Source organism: Cygnus atratus, chromosome 15, assembly GCF_013377495.2.
Source record: "Cygnus atratus isolate AKBS03 ecotype Queensland, Australia chromosome 15, CAtr_DNAZoo_HiC_assembly, whole genome shotgun sequence".
Classification (NCBI taxonomy): domain Eukaryota; kingdom Metazoa; phylum Chordata; class Aves; order Anseriformes; family Anatidae; genus Cygnus; species Cygnus atratus.
In genome coordinates this window covers 2,047,982-2,066,466 of record NC_066376.1, presented here as the reverse complement: position 1 = coordinate 2,066,466, position 18,485 = coordinate 2,047,982, and the positions used below count along the sequence as shown (strand labels likewise).

At 48.0% G+C, this 18,485-nt stretch overlaps 1 protein-coding gene across 3 annotated transcripts in view; it reads left to right on the top strand.

Annotated features, from left to right (window-relative positions):
* LMF1 (lipase maturation factor 1) overlaps positions 1-18,485 on the top strand; it is a 193,459-nt gene that overhangs the window by 110,360 nt on the left and 64,614 nt on the right. The gene's annotated exons all lie outside the window — the stretch shown is intronic.

Sequence of the window (18,485 nt, the reverse complement as noted above, 5' to 3'; positions counted from 1 at the left end):
CTCCTGCTTAGTGATTGTTTGTCTGTGGTGTAAACCATAGTCCAGTTCATAAATTATTATGTAGTTCCACTAACCTTAATGCAGTACAGGTTTCACGGTGTTTCATTTTGTAGTGTAAGCTAATTCCGGCTGTGCACACAATAAAGCTCGAACGTTGTTAGAATTAACCCTTTCCCTGACGACTGTTGGTTTACCGGTAAGGGAATTACCGCTACCGTTGCACTGGTCTGTATTTCTTGGGCATCATCCATGTTTAATTGTCGTTCCTAGAAATTCTGAAAAATGTCATAAGAAAATAGCCTGTCATAGCAGAAAGTTTGTATCAAAAATAACAGTAATTAAAAATGTCATCTTTAGAATTCATTGTTAATATCACTTTGATATTGATATTAACAGTGAATGTTAGGTTGACATCAGTTTTACACCAGGAGTATGTATTTTGGTAAAATGTCAAGTACAGCAGTGGTCTGATGTTTGGTCTGATATTTTTTTAATTGAATATGAGCCAATAGATCAAAATGCCCCATGCATGGTGCAGCATCCTGTGTAGTGACCATGGCAAGGAAGTAGCCCAGAGGGTGTTCAGCTGCTGAGCATCTCAGCCAGTCTGCCTTGCAGTCTGAAGCGTCAGAAGGTGCAGCTGAGCCCTTCCTGAAACATGAGCATCTGAAATCTGCCATCCAGACATAGCTATACACTTCTGTAAGTTCGATAATTCTTCTCTAAATAAATTTTGTGCGTGTTTCTACATGATATTGGCAGATATACTCCAAATCCAAGGGATGCAATAGCAGTCTCAAAGTTGTTTCCCAGCATTTTCAGGGTGAGGGAACTTTTTTTTTTTTTTTTTTTTGGTTACACTTTCCTGTAGTTTCCTTGATGCAGAGTTGCTGCCAGCCTGCGACAAACCCCCAGCCTCAGGGCCCTGCTGAAGCACACGGCACCGCGCAGGGCTGCTGCTGCCCTCTGCGGGAGCCCGCTCCCGGCTGCCTCCTGCTCCCACTCCCACCAGCAGAACACCTCACCCCACCAAGCACACAGGCTTTTGCCACGCACCATCACTGTGCCGCGGAACGATCCCACGGTTAGCCATAACCCCTGTTGTGTGTGCACAACGTGGTGGGAGCGGGGAGCCCAGGTTCTCCCCCGCAGCAGGGCACTTTCCCTGATGTACAAGTCCTGCCTTTCGTCTCCGCCTCATGACACTTAGAAATATCGTAAGCTAATAGGTTCATATTGCTTTGATAATAATGTATTAATATAATAATGCATTAATATAATGTACTTAGAATTTAGTTATAAGTGGTGATTTTTTTCTTTGTTCTTCTGAACATCTATGGAAATTTCATTTGTACTCATGCAAATTTTTTTCAGAGTTTTTCTGAATTACTTTCAATAATCCTTCCTCTTATTACTCAGTTACTGTTCTTCACTTAAGTAGCAGATACGCTACCCTGCACTGAGGGTTGCCTGATAAACAGTATCAACATAGGCTAAGAAGATGTTGAAAACCTTCTAGAAGAGCAGAACGATGATGCTTGCAGGGGGTGGTGAGTAGCTGCAACAGGAGCTGGGATCACTGGCATTTTCGGGGGGTTTACACCCAGACTGCTCGACAGGCTTTCATAATTTGTACTCGGACGCTATAATTTTTATTACAGAGAAGCCATGAGGGATGAAACTCAGATTGTACGTTGGGTGTAGAACCTGGCACTGGCAGGACAAAGCAGACCTTGGGCAGGAGCGGTGAGCAGAAGCGCTCGGTGCCCGTGGCTGCCGCTGCTGTGTGCCGAAGGCGGGCGGGCGGGCGGTGCGCTCCTTCCAAGCCGTCACCTTTCGCCTCCGTCTCCAGCAGCCCTGTACACTGGTGTTCTCGACGTTTCTTGTTTTTGGAAAAAGTTATTGCTTCGTTAGCTCTGCAGGACCTGGATTGCAGCCATGAGGTAGGAGATTTGCACCAGAGGAACTGGACGGCCATTGAGGCCCGTGTTGGCTCTGATCTCAGGCCAGCTGGCTCTGGGAAACCCTTTGCTTTTTTGGTCCTTGGTTCCCTTTCCTAGAACTGGATTTGATCCCCCATCCTGCTCTGCCGGGCCGGCTCACCTGTGAATCCCACCCCAACCTGACCTGGCCGCACACCCGGGACCAGCTCGCCTCCTCCGTGGGCTCCCCATGCTTTGCCCCACTCACGGTGCCCCTCTGGCCTTATCCCACCCGACCACGCTGTTCAGGCCTTGCTCAGACCAACCGCGAGTCTCTTACGGCCTCTTCACCCCCTGCAGCCAGATGAAATTGCAGCACTGCTCCGGGGGAGGTGGCCCCCCAGCTGCCTGCTGCTCCTGCTGCCCCTCCGCCAGGTTCCCTGCCTGTCGCCTCCCCCTCCGCTTCCTCCAGGTTGCTCTCCATCACCCTCCTTGTGCTCGCCCGCTCCAGCCAGAAGGATCCTTGCTCTCCGGAGGTCCTTGGCTGTGGCTCGTGTTTCAGCAGTGTCCTCTGCAAGGGGGTTCTCAGACCTCCAGAGCCGCGGGCGCCCTCCTCCTGGCACCCAGCACTCGCAGCTGGCTGCGGGAGCTGTCCTGATGTCTCCTTCCTCAAACGGGCCACCCAAATGTTGCTGGCGAAACACTCAGGAGGCCCTCGCTGGAAGGTTTGCCTGCACTTCCAGTTGGGTTTCTGTCACCTCGTTGCAAACACTGCGTGGTCCAGCACGTCTCTGGGCAGTTTTTCCCCCCTCTTTGAGCAGTGAGCAATAACAAACTTGCTGGTTAAAAGCAGGAATGAGTCTGCACTGGTACATTTGTTCCTGCCATCCACGTGGCTTCGAGGTGGTGAATGCCATTTCTTCATCCTTTTCCTGGCCAAGGGCTCAGCCCCAGATGTAGATTGCCATGTAGATTGTGTGGAGGTTCTGCTGGCTCTCCTGGGAGCTCTGGGGCCCCTCTTTTGTGACACTGAGTGCCGTGGCGATTGCCATCGTCCACCGCCACTTGGCAGTCGGGGAAGAGACTGCTGGGTTGAGTCTCGTCCACAGCAACCTGGAGTTAGAAGTTGTTTGTGATAATTCCAGGCAGCCAAGCCCACAGCCAAGGCTTTTTGTTGTTGACTTGTGTATTTCATTATCTCCCCTCCCAAGATTTTCTTTTCTGCTCTAGACGTGGCACGGTGACAAGCAAGGCAGCAAATAGCCATGGCTCTGCTGAGGCAAATATGAGATTGTTGATTCAGAAAGTGCCAGGACGTTTCTCAACTCCATCCCACCTTCCTAGCCTTTTCCATTTTGGTAGTGCAAATGGGCCATTTATCAGAGCAGCAAGTTTATTGGAAAAAGCTGAATTTTGAGGAGGAAATGCTGCTAGCAGCAAGCCGGCTGCGGCATACCCAGGGTCCCTGGTAGTGGCAGGGGTGGGTACCAGCAGGAGTTTCCAGGAACGTTAGCATCGTAATACCAACAGCACATAAACTCACAGAATATGGTGATGTGCTCGTGTGACATTGCAAAAGTGGCACTGATGTGGTTGCAGAAGATGGGGCCGTGGTCTGTGTGGGTCCTCACCACGGGCTGGGTACAAAGCCCCTCCTATCCGCATAGCCACCCCGCACCTCCTTAGAACCGCCTGGATTTTTTTTTCAGGAGTCCGTTTTCCTCCCAGGAGCAGCAGCCGATGTTAGTTTTTCCATCTCCACCGGGAACCACACTCGTTAAAGCCGTCGCGGGGCGGGCGGAGCGGAGGGATCCGGTTCCTTACAATAACACCGCGCGCCGCTCGCAGCGGGCACAGCGTTGGGGCGAGCAGAAAACATTGCCCCATTCAGGGCCGCCTTGGGCTGCGCTAGGCTCCCGGTCTCCTTGCTGCAAGCTGACACCTATTGGCACGCTCTGCACAAAGAGGTCCCTAATAATTCGGAATTCTCTTTAAATGCGACCAGAATAACAACACCGGCATAATTTTCACATTCTTGCTAGCTCCTTTGTGACCTGTCTGGGGAGCCTGGGGAAGGAGTCCTTCAAGCACTGATTTACCCCTGCTCCTCTCCTTTTCTGGGCTTGTTTGTCTGTATTTATTAAATCATCCACGTCTTAAAATAATTTGGAACGATAGTTGCTCTTTGCTTTTCCCCTCAAAGCTTTCAAGAAGAGGTCATTGATTTTTTTATAATTTTTTTTAGTGAGACTGTTGAGTGTCTGGGCACCCAAATTGTCTTGGAAATCAGGTAGTGAATAAATTCTTGTTCCTTTACAGGTGGGGCGATGCATTTCTAGAAGCTGAGACCGATGGGTCAGTGAGTGCCTGAGTTAACCTGCAAAGCACCGTGGCTGGGTGTGTGCAGAAAGGGATGTTGCAGTGGACTAAAGGAGGACCAGCGTGGTACTCTCTTAGCTAAGGAGAAGTTTATGTATGTAGAACAGCTCTTACTTTGGTAGGGAACATCAGAAATAAATTTCTTGTGTGCCACATATTGAGAACTTCTGCTCTGGGATAAGACTATCGAGTCTTTTTATTATTTATTAAATGGAAAATTCTGGTTTATTTCTTTATTCACGTGGCATTGACTTCGAATAATTAACTTTTATAAGATCAACCACAGACCTGTTTACATGGAGAAACTGATTTGGGTAGTTTTGATGCCTATGCTGGCAGCGAGGCGAGGAAGTAGGAAAAAAATGGTTGAGCACGGAGACATCATCACAGGGGCAGGGATGGAGAGAGCTCGGTAGCGTTCACATCCCAGGTCCATCTGCTGAAATACAGTGACAGATTGAAAAGCCTCGTTGGTACTAAAGTGGTCCCAGTTCTTCCTTTGTTCGTTTGTACCTGGTCTCTGTGAGTAAGATTCTTAACAGTGGGTACCAGTTTAAAAAGAAGCAATGTTTAGCAGTTCCTAACTAATTTTTCCCCTAAATATGGAAGGAAATTGTTGGCTAAGAAAACAGCACTTGCCATTAAAACATCTGAAGAGTTTTACTTCCTAGCTTACTTATTTGTAAATTTTACTTTAATTAGAGCATCGACTTGGAAATGTGTTAATCAATAATACATAGGTCCTCGCAACACTCTTCTTGCGTTGCTGCATACTTTTAATGCACTGAGCTGCTTGTGTGGGTGAGAAGCTTACTTTTTAAATATTTTATGGAAGGCACAAAGTCTCAGAGGTGTTTTATGTGGCAAGCTAAAGATGTAATTTAATAACAACAAATAGTGGAGGGGTTATTCGGGGAAAGTTTGCCTCTGTGCAGAAATGCTGAAGAAAGTAATGGAAAATCCAAATTACCTTTGTATGGCACACTGATTTCTGGTGCCCCCCAAAACGACAAGGCTGTGGGTTTATTTCATTTGACAGCTCTTTTTATGGTAGAGTCTGATCCTAAAATCTTTATTTTTCACGTCTGGCTTTCAGCAGCATGTGGGGTAACCAGTGTGGGACATCCTTTGCTGCTCCCGCAGCTCGCAGGAGAGGCTTCCAGGGCAGTGGGCATGATAGTACTGTACTGCACTTAAATAGATAAATAGATAGGGACTTTTTTTTTTTTTTGCTTTTTACAAAGCCTGTGTGCCAAAAGACTTGCTGAAAATTCAAATTTCAGAAAAAAGAAAAAAAGAAGAGGAAATGTTATGTTTTAGAAGTCTCTATAGAAAACCTTAAAATTGCTTTCCGCTCCCTCCAGCTCACCGTGAGCTTCTTGGCACTGAGCTAGAAAAGAAGGGGCAGGCTGCAAGATCTGGCTCTTCCTCTCCTCTGTTGGCGTGAGCCGATTCAGGGCTGGGTACCTGGGTGTGCAGCAGCCACTCGGTTCGGGCTGTGCCTTCGTCTCCCTTTGGGCTGGAGGAGCTGCTAGTCGTGTGGCTCCATCCTGCACTGCTGTACTGCCTGGCTTGAGGTGCAGCTCCCGGTGCCGGCCTGTAACGTAGCTGCGCTCGCCAGGAGGAGGGATTATCAAGGAAATGTAAAATGATGCATAGCACAAGTGGCATGAAATGTCATTACGGGAGAGGCGGTGGAGAGGGGAGGACCAGGGACCTCGCAGACCCCTCTCCTGTTCCGCCAATAGTGCTGCTAATAGATCATCTTAGGCACGTCACTTTTTTGTGCTTCGTTCCTCTGTTAGCTTATAAAGCATCTGTACCAGGCTTTCTGCTCTGATCCATCGCTTCAGCATTCAGTGCGATCGGGTCCCAGACATGGGCAAACCGCTACACAAACAAAACCACCGTTTTCCGTGCGCAAACACACGTGGCACGACCAAACGGGACAGCTCTGAGCTCACTCTCACCTTCTTGTTTGCTCTTTCTTGGCAGTGGTATTCTCACGGCCGTGCTGTGATGTTGGGAGTAATCGTAAATTGTAGGCAGCGTTAGTGACAACGAGTGTGGCACGCTGCACGCTTGTGCGCAGTTCTGGGCAGCGGTGAGTGGCTTTGTATAATGGAGCTGCATGGCTTCGCCCTGCATTGCAAATCAGGATTATTTAAATTCTTGGGTAGGCAGAGACATGTGTGGGGGTGGCCTCATCTCAGCATTGCTCTTTTGCTCTGGATTTCTTGTGGACAGTTGCGTTAGCTTTATTTTGTCCTTGATTTAAGTACAGCTGGAAAGGCAGCTCAGACTGTATTTAATAACTAGTCCTTCAACACAGAGAGGTGCAGAAAGTAATTTGTCCCCCTGCCAAGCACCAGAAAGAATGGGCATTTTGTTCTTCGCTTCACGGTGATTTTACCTGGGTGTATTATGGAAAGAGAGAGAGACTTGTGCTACTGTTACTCTGCACGCTGTGTTGATTTATTGAAATTGGACCCTGCAAGTGTAAGTCGCGAGGTACGTTATGACATGGAATTTCTAGGAGAAATATACAATTGGTCTGGTTATTATTTTTTCCCTCCGCCGTTCACTTGGGCATGTTTCCAGCTTTTGCACTAAGGAACATGATTTTAAATTAGTGTTGAATTTTAACACAGTGCAGCTTTGCCATCGTGTTCCCAGCATTTTATTATAAAGCATTTGAGCTTGCATTCTTGTTTCATCTGTGAAGCTTTTCGGTGTGTGCGGCTCAGCAAAGTCTCAGATCTCTTCTGCAGTGTCTAAAGCAAGCCTTGCTCACCTGCTCCAAGACGGACAGTTTCTGTCTCATTTTTAGAAGAGCAAATTCAGAAGAAACTGTGGGCAGTGACATTGTCCCAACCTCTGGCATTGTCCTCCTGGGCTGAAAGTGTGGCTTCAGCTTCATCACCCCCTTTCTTCGTATGCCTGCGTGAGCTGCAGATGCCTTTGCAGGTGTGTGCACTTTCAGGTAACCCAGCATCCTCGTACGGGAGATCTTGTCCCAGACATTCAGGGGACTTGCCAGTGGCCATCCTGGAACACCTCAAAATCCAGCAAAACACTAAAAAGCACGTGTTTTAGGACTTTTGTTCATACTGAGCTGGGAGGGAGCTTGGCAGTTGCCTGGCCCATTCCCTGCTCACACAGGGCGTTAGCAGGCTTGGGAAAAGCTGGAGAACTTGCTCTTATTTGGGAAATTCTTATGTCATTGTTGCAAAAGCTCGGCATGCTGGCATTGCAGAAAATGCTTTTGACCATTTTACTCACAAGATTAATTTGTTGGGATATCACAGCACTTTATCTCAGGTTTAAGTGAAAGCACATGGGGAAGGCAGGAGGAGCTTTGCTGGGTGTTTTGTAGGGCTTTATTTTCATTTATTTGCTCATATTTCTATATAATTCTCTATCCGCTTCCAGAAGCTGATAGAGGCATTACAAATGCAGTGGTCTGAAAATGTAAGAATTAGCAGTGGCGTGTTCATTACAGGAATGAGGAACGAGGAGGGTGCCAGCCCCGGGTCTGGCCAAGGCAGCGAGGAATCGCCTCGGGCAGGCGTTCGTTCCTGCTCGGCGCGAGGGTGAGCGCCCTTTGGCGTGTGGAGCTGCTGGAGGAGGGTCCCACTCACACACTGCAGCCACGTATGTAATAAAACATGGGAGATTTTCAGCTCCACTTGGTGAATTATGTTCTCACCTCTTTGTCTTTCTATTAAGATCATCGCTTTTAAAATAATAAACGTTCTAGGTGGAGGAACGGGCCTGGGGTGGCTGAGCGCTCGCCTACGTGTGGCAGCCAGATGTGCGCTGGCACTGGCAGCGCCTGGAGGAGGCGAAGCCCTCTAGTATCTCGGCATGGCCTAATAAAGTGTGCAGCGTGTTGGTTATGGAAAAATCGACGCAGATGAGAAAACCACAGGGAAGAAGTTGTTTGGAGACATGGCGCTGTGTTATCCATTTCTACGATCTGTAAGAAGAGTAAATTCCCTGATAGCAACTCGGGTCAGTTTGTTTCATCTTGATCTGTTCTGAAATATACATTTAAAAAAAATCTTCTCTTAATATTGCTAGCATTCATATGTTTGTTCATATTTAATTATTTTTAGAGCAAGAAATTCAAGTTGAGTATTTTGAACTGGCATATTCAGGCTTATTTCATATCTCCTTATTAGATATATGGGTCTTCTTCAGTTTTAAGTTATTGACTGGGCAGGCTTCAACTCTCTGATCTCACTTACTACTCAGCAAACCTGGTGGGGTTACATTGTGAACAAGACTTGAATCTGTTCCATTAACAAATTCTCAACAAATGAACTTGGGATTTGAGCATTGCGGTGCTTAGAAATGTTGTGGATTTCCACTGCACTTCACCATTAGTGTGTTTCTGTTAATTACTGTCCTGCACAGTTATTAATGATATTTGTGATCGTTACGGTAAAGCACTTCAACAGGGTGACGTTTCTCCATGGGAAGCATATTTGCCTCTTGATATGTGCAGAAGTCCAGCAAAACACTTCAGCACGTGCTTAATTTTAGACCCCCCAATGCTCGTTTGCCACCAGATGCGGACTTGCATGGTGACGTGAGCCCAGGAAAAGGCAGCATTGAGGTGGTACAAGGTGAATTTAGGGGATGCACATCGGGCAGAGAGCTGGGGCTGCTGGGGGAATGAGACCGCGGCCACTGGGCACAGGTCCTCTGCCATCCCCATTTTCCTCTCGTGCAGTTTGATCAACAGGAAAAATCTGTCTTCCCTCTCCGGTGAAAGATCAGCTCCCAAGTAATGATGTCCAGCTGTACTGACAGAATGTGATTGCTCATCAGTTTAGTTGATGACTTAATCTGGGGCTGATTAGCATCTTGGAGACAGTCCAGACGATCAAAAATGATGCATAATTTTGCTGCGGGCCACAGTTTATTTAACATTTGAGCATCCTCCCGGCTTGCGCGTAGGCATGGGCGGGGAAGGGGCTCGGCGGTGCAGGAACCTCAGCTGGTGCCGCTCCACGGGGCTCAGCTCTGGGAGGCCAGATGCCCTGGTGTCCTCCTGTCTTCGGAAGAGGCTGGAGTGGTGGTGGCTTTGTGGCACTGGTTTCTGGGTGCAGGGGACAGGATGGGGCTTTGCTGTTTTACCGGGCTGAGCATCCCATGCTCTCCGCGAGGCATCGCTCCCAGCAGGTCTGTGCCATTGGGGTAAGGATAACCCATAAAGGTGACAAAAACCCTCCCCTTTCCCCCAGAAAAACGCTGCATCCTTCAGCATCCAGATACATTTTCAATTCCTCCTTGCAGCCTTGGCCTCGTCAAAACTTCTTTGCTGCCAGCTGCCAGCGAGGGCTTTCGGTGCCAGAGGGGGGACCCAACTTCTGGGGCTGGGCTGGGACAGGGCTGCGGAGGCAGCCGGGCAGAGCCTGGCAAGGGTTAAAGCCCAAGCAGGGCCGCTGGAAGGGTTCAGTTGTTTTACATTAGGACGGGGCGGCCCTGGCTGCCTGACGTGCTCTGGGACCCTGGGGCCGAGTCCCCAGTGTTAAATCTGCGTAACCGATGCCGTACAACTGGCACCAGCCTTGACCACAAGTGGCCGTTAAAATAAACATCCCCGGGCTTAACTGACAGGCAGACTCAAGGAGAAACAGGCCTGCATGACGGGGAATATTAAATACCCCGCGAGAACCTAACTTCATCAGACAAACGCTCCCCCCGCCCCGCGGCCTCAATGCGCGCGCTGTTCGGGCCCGGCGTGTGTCGCTCCCGGGGGGCTCGAGGCCGGTGCTGGCGGCGGGGAATAAACGGGAGCCGCAGTGGGAGGGGGTGGCCGTGCTAAAAGCACGGAGCTGGAGGGAAGATGCCCCAAAAAGCAGCCCCTTGGGTAGCCGGGAGCTCGCCCGGGTCCTTGTCAGAGCACGGGGTCATGGCCCGTCGAAGCACAGCCCCATGGCTGCTGTCCTGCCCCTACATGGGCTCTGGGACGTCCGTCGTCGTTAGGAAAGGAGGTAAAAGGCTTTATTAGAAATGAGCCGTTTGGCTTGGGACCACGGTCTTATTTATAACGATGACTTGTAAGCCCTCCAATGCAGGACAAGTGTGAGGGCATTATTACGTCCGTGGGGATAGCGGAGTGACACGTTTATTGGGTGGAATTTATTCGTCTATGGAATTTTTTATTTTTTTTTTTTTAGGAAAGCCTCGAAACAAGCTGCACTTACAAAACAAGCGAGGCGATTACCCAAGTGCAAAGCTTCGCAGGGCTCAAGGCAGAAGGATTTGAGCGCTGAGCCACGCAGGTGGTGCTGGCAGGAGGGCCGGGGGCGCTGGGCACACTGCGCTCCCCGCCAGCGAGCGGCTCTAGCACGGGCTGCTCAAAGGCTGCTCCGCTCCTGTGCCGGAAGGTAAACCTCCAGAGCTGTTAACAATGCGCTGTAGAACTTTCCATTCCTAAATTGTGCTTAAAAATACGGGTAATTATTATTTTTACCCAAGGAAGGCCTTGAGCAGGATGAGGGTGTTTGTAACAAGCACGCTTTTATGTCCCAGCGCCCAAAGATGTCTGTTCCCTGCCTTTTGCAGATTTTAAGATTTAAGTTTTCTATCAATTTCACAATGTGTGTGCATCACTTCCTGGCAAATGGGCATGCCTTTGCAAGAAGTCTGTATTTTAACCCTTGAAATAGTTAGAATTGTTTCCAGAGAAGAAGATGCTCTGCTTAATGACCACAGAGGTGCGGCTCATTGCCAGGAGAGCAGAGCTGGCGGCAGGACTCACCCAACTCTTTCAGGAGCTTGTGCACCAGCTCCTTGTGGCAAAGGGTTTTCCTTGTAAATTGTTTTATTTGTCCTAAACTCTTTCAATCTACAGCCTTTGTTACTAGGGAGAGACCTTAAAACAGAGGTAGCTTTGCTGAGCCTTTGGCTGCATCTTGGGACCAGCTTCTTGTTTCTCCTGTCTCACTGTAAACCTAGGGAAGAGTTGCTGATGCAGAAGGTGACACGTTCTGGTTTCCAGACTTGTGCTCTGGCAGATTTTGTTTTTCTTTTCTTCCCTAGGAAACAAAGGGATTATTTTCATTCCTTGGCCTGTTTGCAGTGTATCCAAGAGCTGTACTACTTCAGCTCTACAGAAATAGTTAAGTTTTTAAAATACCGTGGACTGGAATGGGCAGAGTTATCCTGGTGTTTATGCTAATGTAGTTTCTAGAGGAAAATGGGAATACACTATACCACATGTTACTTTATCAACTTGGATTGAAGTGGCATATTCATTTGGGGTTTAAAAAAAAAAAAAAAAGGATACTAAATCTTCAGTTTAAGCTTGCAAGATCTGTCAATAAATTGGAAAAAAATGTGGCAGAGTTGTCAGGCATTACTGCTGAAAAATGGGATCGCAGAACACAAAAAAAGATGAGAACATGTATTAGAAATCTCTGTTTCAATATCTAAAGGAACAGGGTGAAGTCTTCAGGAGCAGAGATGTCTTCTGTCTGCAGAGGGATGTACTTGGGTGTACTTTTCAATACAGAACAGGAGAGTGGTTCCATACCTGGGCTTTCTCAAGTCTCAGGGACTTATATTTTCAATTTTGCTCTTCATGCTAAATGCTAAAGAAATAAGAATTTTTTAATCTGGTTTCTTGCTTGCCTTTTGGGTGTCTGCTGATACAATGACGAATGATAGCACAGAGAAGCAGACTTTGCTGATGTTACTGCAAGAAATCCCACACCAGGGTTATTCAAAGGTTTTGTGGTGGGACTGCTAGGCAAAACGTATATTTCCTTAATGATAGCCATGCTTTTTTATACACTTCTAATGGAGTGAAGGATCGATTTCTTTTTTTTTTATTTTTTATTTGGAAGCACTGTTTTCAGTTACATTATTTGCATTACAGGAAGACATGGCAGCTCTTTGAACATGAGGATGGGAGCTGACCATCTTCACCCTTTCCAACCTTGCAAAAACATCTGAGCAGTGTGATTGCCAGTCACTGCACAAAGGGGTTAGGTCTTCAACCCAAGTCCCTAAGGGGACATTCAGTCTGCTTTTTGTATGAAATCTCTTGAGAGTATTTTTTGTTTCATTTTAATGTGAAAGTTAAATTTTACATAATTCTCCTCTTTTCTGACATGGCTTTTAGTCTTTTCAGTAATGCCCAGGTGACTCATAGAGCTAACCGGCACAAGGGCACCTTTTACTCAGCCCCTTTCACTGCTGGGATATTTCATTTATAATAGCGACTGCTCAAACCAGGTGGTTCGTTTAAATGCCCTTGCTTGAAGCAGATGATGTTCAGCGCTCTCTCTCTCACTGGTGTAGTTGGAAAGTTAAACTAGACAGCCTGTGACTCTGAGTTTCCCCTCCTTCCCCTTGAGTTTGATTTGGCGTGGAGCGACGTGGTGTTCCAGTTCGGAGAATTCAAATGACCATCCAGGTAGCGAGTTGCTAATGGCACAATTTACCCTTTGTGAACACATTTTATGAAAGATCCCACTGTTTGTGTCTAGTTGTAACTCTCCTGCATGAAGAAAAAAAAAACCAACCCTGTAAACGTCCAGGCCGCCAAACTGCCTAATCTAAACACAGGCACGAGCCGTGGGCTTTGCTGGCATTCACCGCCCTCTGATTTTGCCCATGTGTTCCTTGGCCTGGTGCTGAACGCCATATTTACGAGCACGCACAAAAAATAAAGCCCTCTGAAGGAGATACGATTCTGGTTTTAGCACTGGACTTTTGAAAAGGAAAAAAAAGGTGAAGTAATGAAGGCCTTCAGGAAAGCAGCCGCAGTCCAGCACTGCGCATGGGAGTGGTGAATGGTAGGTTAATTCCAAGTTTCTGGGCTCTCATGAGCGGGCATAGCATTGGAAAGATGTTCTTCCACCCTCTCTAAAGCAGCAGATTTGTCCTTCAAAGCACATCCCCTATGAGAGAGAATGGACCGCTCTGTACAGCAAGGGTCTCAAGTGTGGATGGAAAATGGGCACTGGCTGGCTTGGCAATACCTTGCAGTGTGGGGCTGCCGCGCACAGAGAAGCAGATCACTCAGAGCTGAGAGCCCTTGAAAAACGTCCAGGCTGGAGCCTGGACACCCACAGAAATGGCTGCCTTTCCAGAAGGGTTGGACCTGGCATTTCCTCCACAGCCGGCGGCTTTGGAGGGCTCGAGAACCGCCAGCCTCCGCGGTGCTGGCGTCCTGCGGACGGAGCCTCCGCGGGGTGACGGCCTCCTCTGAGCCCTGAGCGCTCAGAAAGCGAGACTGCACATCGTGCCTGCCTTCGTGTTCGAGCAGGAGGCTGTCCCCCTTCTTTGGGACCATCCCTCCTCTGCAGCCAGCCGAGAGCCAGGGCTGCTGCTGCCGTAGGGGGCCACAAAGGCTCTCCCAGAGCAGTCTGTGAGCACGAGGATGCGACTGCAGCAGCACTGGGGCAGCTGTGTGCAAAGAGGTGTTTTCACACCCTAGCTGACATCTCAAGAAAGCCCTTGCAAGTGAGCTGCAGAAGGCTGTTGAGCAACAGACAGGAGCCCTGTGGTGGCTCTTGTTTTGTGCATCCTGGTCCCTGTTACCCTGATAGGCAGGGGTCAAGCTCTTCCATTTCCCGCGGCAGGCAGCATCGCGGTATCCAAAGCTCACTGCTCATCTGCTGCATCGAGGGGCTACAGCAAACCAGGGAATAGTTGGGATTGTAAGCACTGAGCTCAGCAAAGCATCTCTGCTGACAGCAGTGCTGGCTCTGGGCTGTCTTGCTGTGCTGTGCTGACCGAGTAGCCTTTCACTTGCAAAGTGTTTTAAAAACACATTAATTTTGATATCATTCCATGGCTGCGTTATCAACTAGAGAGTGCCAGGAACTGTTTGCTTAAAGGGTCAGAAAATCCCAGTTCACTGAAAAATCTCGCAGCGCAATGTTTTTGTAAAGCTGTGCTGAGCACATTACTCAAGTCCGGATGGAACTGGACAGAAATGCAGTCTCTAGACACGTTATAGCCCAGGGATGAAGGCCTGACATGGGGTAAGGGAAGCGCATCCCAGCTTGTAGGCCTTCTTGGGGGAACTCGTCCGTATCACTTGCATCCTTGATGTACACTGGGCTATTCATCTGTGCCAGTGATGTGGCTCTTTGATTCTGGGGATCTTCAAGGTGCCAAAGATCTCAAGGAAATGGGTTGTGAGGCATACAAGGTCCTATCTGGTCCCAGCTAGAGTTATCAGCATGGAAGGTGCTGGTCTCTAGCATGGCCCACGCTCTTCAGGATGAAATATTGGCATCCTTTCCTTTGAAACATTTTATTCTCAGGCAGAATAAGGAACTGCATGAGCCTTAGTGTTGGAAATGTTAAGCACCGTCTTCCTCTCTGCTGGATGGTGGAGCCTTGGGTCTCACAGTGATGATAAATGCTCAAATTGGTGTCCCGGCTCCCTGTTTTGTCTCCTTTTGGCTGTTTGTCCTTGGGACGTGGCAGGACACAACCCATTTGAGAGACCATGGGACAGAATAGCTGCTGCCCCTCACCTGATTTACCAGGGGTATCTGGTGGGAGCCGGCAAATCCACCGGCACGCTCATGACCAAAGCGATCCTCTGTCCCACAGGAGAAAAGACCAAGAAAAGAAAATGTAAAATGGCAGAGGCCACATGAACTAAGCAGAGGTATTTTCTAGCTGTCTAGTCTAACGTTTGGTATCATTTTTCTCTAGGATTACAGGGGCTTTCACCTCATAAATTTGTGCCTGTTTGAGGTCGTTAATCTTTCTTTACATGTTGCCTTGCAATTTTAGAGCTTTGCCACCATCTGGGATCACATTTTAAATGGAGTTTCCACTCAGTACGTTCCTTTTCGTGAAATTATTTATATATACAGAAATATATAATAAATATATCAGGCCTGGGTTGTTTTTAAACATTTTCAGTGCTTTCGCAAGGGCTTACCTTGTGTGGAAAAACTTGTCTTCTCTAATAGAGAGCCATAACAGTGACCAATTAAAGGATCACATTTGCAATATGCTCTTAAATGGCAATTTAAAATATAGGTGAGCGACCTGCCTCGTGATCCGTGGGGAACGTGAGCTCCGTCAGAAAGCCCTGGGCCGGGAGCGCGCCGCAGGGTCAGGCAGTCCCAGAGCAGGAGATGCACCAGGGAAGCCCCATCCGCAGCGGTTCCCTGGGGAAAACGGGATTTTGGGAAGAGACTGGGACTTGGGGAGGGGCAGCCCCCTGCCTCAGCCCCCTTCCCGTTGGGATGGGAGCTTCTCGATAAGCTTTCATTGCCCTCAGCTGCTGTTTCTTGCAGATGTGCCCTCCGGTCCGCTTCCCAAACCTGGTGTGACCCAGCTCTGGTGCTGTTCCTAAACTGGGTTTTCCCTCAACGGGGGCATGGGGGAGGCAGTGATGACCCACAGTTGGTAGCACCAGCTTCTTCTGGCCCCCACCAGAGCCAAGATGTCTGTTCCAGCCCCGCTAATTATTTTAAAGGGATTTTGAACAAATAAATAGCCTGAGCAGTTCAGCAGTTCCTTGTGTAATTTTAGCTCCGGACCCCTCCAAGAATGTACAGAATAAATAGGTGAATCTGTAATACATCCACAATTAACTCTATATACAGCAAGCAGCTCGGAGGCACGCTATGTCAGAGCAGTGTCAATAAACAGGTATGCTGTGGGCCGTGGAAATGTGGTCTTTATTATTGGAGGAGGATAGCTCTGACCAGGAGGTAGGGTGCAGTCTGGAAAAGCAAACAGTGCTGCTATAGATCCTCCTGCCCCCGCCCAGCTTGGTGGAATTCAAAATCTGTCATTTACGCGTACCCCTGGTAAAATACAGCCCTCTGAGCCAGCCTGCTCCTCGCCCGTGCTGCTGTAGATCGGGGCTGACTCATGATGAGCAAAGCTTGGCTTTGTAGCTGAACGTCACAGATGTGGCAGGAAGGTTTCACCTACGCTGGTGACTTTGCAAGTGCAACTTTGTGAACACAACAAAATTCCTCGGGATATTTTATAACGCAGAGGCATGAAATTGCACAGCAGAACTTTCTCCCAAGACCCTTTCCCCTCCGGCATCTGTAGCCACATGTGCAGCCATCGTTCCCCAAGAAACCCAACGCCCAGACGTGAATCATTTCTCTGATTTTTCATGCTTTTAACTTTTCATTGCTGAGGCTTCGCTCAGACGGGAGAAGCAGGGACCTGTTTCAGCTTTGAAAAACCTTAGACAGAGGGAAGGCTGGGGAAAGGAGTTAAAAATGAAACAGCAGATTTATATATATAAAAAGTAAAAATATATGTTCTACATCTGAAGTTTATTTAGGTCCTTTGGGAGAGTGGCGCGGCACTATGTCTCTACTAAATTGCCAACATTTTATGGTCGTGCTGGCACCGAGTCAAACACACATCTCCTTGGCTTGGGTTGCTGTCTTGAAGCAGGCAGATTTCAGTATGTTTTTCTATGAACTGAATATTTCTATTGACTGGACATGGGAAGCTCTGCCCAGCAAGAACATGTAGGTAACTTTTCTTTTTAATGGATCTATGAAGATTTAATTATTTTGATGTTGTGTTACTGAAGAGCCGACCCCTTGCAACCCACCCAGACATCAGATGTCTGTGTTTTAAGAGAGATACTACTTTTTATTTTTTTCTTGCAATTTCATTTTGATTGGAAATATATTAATAATTGGAAGGTTTCAAAGGAACTATTTTTAACTGATTAGCTGTAGTGTATTCAAGGATGTTAGCAGCATGCACATGGAGACCTGTGTACATGCATGTATAAAATACACACAGCACAAGTTACAGCTGGGACTTGCACAAGAGGCCGAGCAGTTTGCTGCTCAATTTCCTTTCTAAGCCCGTGCCTACATGTGTATCTTTGTGCAAAATCGCTGTTGTTCATCAGTCAAGTTGGCCGCGCATGCAGCGCGCCCACCACAAAGCCTCGCAGGCCAGGAAGCTGCAGCTCTCTGTGATCTCCCCGTTTCATGCCGAGGTGGCTGCTCACAGTGCATCGCGAGAGCCGCCCCGGCCTCACTGCAGACACGCGTCTTCCCACACTTAGCAGCAGCTGTGAGGGACCCAGTTTATCTCCCTCCTGCTCGCTGCCTTTTGCTCTTCTGCACGGGCCTGAGAAGCCATTTCTGCTCGGGTTTTGGAAAGCGGAGCTTTGATCTGCAGATGCATAAGGAGGAAGGGTCAAGATCTGAAGCAGAATGGACTGGCAGAGAAACAGCCTGTTGGATCATGTTGATCAGATTACACTCCGCAATGGAGAATCCTTTTTCTTTTTTTGGTCCAAAGTACGAGAGAACTGAGAGCTTCTCTTTGAAGCCGAGAAGATGAGTTCATGCCTCAGTGCTTAGGGAACCTGGAGAACTGTGCTTTACAGTTCATCTGTACCTTCCCCAAACCTTCAGGAAAACGTTTAATAATACTTCTCAGCCTGGCTTTCCAGGGTACTGCTCTTCTTCACGCCTTTCTCTTTGCGCCAAAGACTTCCTCTCTTTTGATCGTCCGAGCCCCTGGTGCCTGCACACCGTTAGTAAAGTGTCTGCTGCGCCAAGCCAGCCCCAGTTCTTTGGATGGAGTAGTTGCATGTACTCAACATTTATTCACGTTTGCTGTTGTTCAATTTCCTTCTCTTTTTCAAGACTTTTTCTGCAGTTACGTGCACTCACATTTGAGTGTTTTGTTTAAGTAGGTGCTTTTCAGTGCAAACAAATAATAGTCTCTAGAGTGTGTAAGATATTTTTGTTTTTCACAGAGCCAGATTTCTGCAATAGGCGCTCAGGGTGATATTTTGAAAGGCTATCCGCAGTGTTGTTTTAACATTAATGCCAAGTATAATTCGGGTTATCCGAACCAATAGATAATCTGATTTTACTTTATACAAACAGGTAGAATAATGGATGTTTTGTTCACCTTTTTGAAACAGATTCATTCATAACTCGCCACTAGTTCTTGAAAGAGACCTTGTGAGTTTGTTCTGTTAAAGTGCTCGGCCGAGCGAGCAAAGACAACAGAGGCTCAGGAAGACGTGCTGCAGGTCACCGGGGAGTGAAGGAGGGGAAAAATCCATCATTGCAAGGGACAGAACTCATGTGGTATGTCTCTGGCCTCCTCCTTGTTTGTAGTCTTGAGAGAACGGTGTCTCCCCTACCCTCCGACTTCCCAGTTGCAGTTCCTTGCACGGGAGTT